We start from the raw sequence: 612 nt of genomic DNA on the forward strand, positions 1-612 counted from the left end.
GGCTGTGGGGGCGTTTTGTTGGCTCGGGCAGAGGCGGCCCTTGTGCGGGGCTGTGTGCCGGGGGGCTGTTGGGGGTCCCCGGTGGGTGTTTTGGGGCGGTGTCGGGGTGGGTTGTGGGCAGAGCCCCGTGGGTGGTCGGGGGGCTGCGGGTCCCCCCCTTGTTGGGGGTTGGTGTTGGTGGGTCAGGCCCCGGCGGCTCCATTGTGAGCCTGGTGTGGGTGGGGGGGGCTGGTCCGGGGGAGCCGGAGGGAGCCGAGGCAGCGGGTTTGGGGAGCCCTCGGGAGAGCCGGGGGTGGGGGGAGGAAGGGCGGGAGCCCCGGAGTGTGGAGAGCGGAGCGGGGCGATCCCGGAGCTGGGGGACCCCCGGCAGGCTGGAGGGGGGAGCAGGGAGAGGGAGGAGCCCCGGGAGCCCCGGGAGGCTGCAAGGGGGGTCCCAGAGAAGGGGGAGCCTGGGCAGTGGGGACCCCTGGGATCCCCGGGCCAAGAAAGTGGAGAAGGTGGAGAGGGGGAACGTCTGGGGACCCGACCCCCTGAAGCAGAGAGTGAGGGGAGAAGGGACCCCTGGGACACCCAAGAGCCCCGGCATCCCTAAGCGGGACCCCCAGCAGCCCA

This window comes from Pipra filicauda, unplaced genomic scaffold (genome assembly GCF_003945595.2).
Source record: "Pipra filicauda isolate LSUMZ 115617 unplaced genomic scaffold, ASM394559v2 scaffold1272_size29696_pilon, whole genome shotgun sequence".
NCBI lineage: Eukaryota > Metazoa > Chordata > Aves > Passeriformes > Pipridae > Pipra > Pipra filicauda.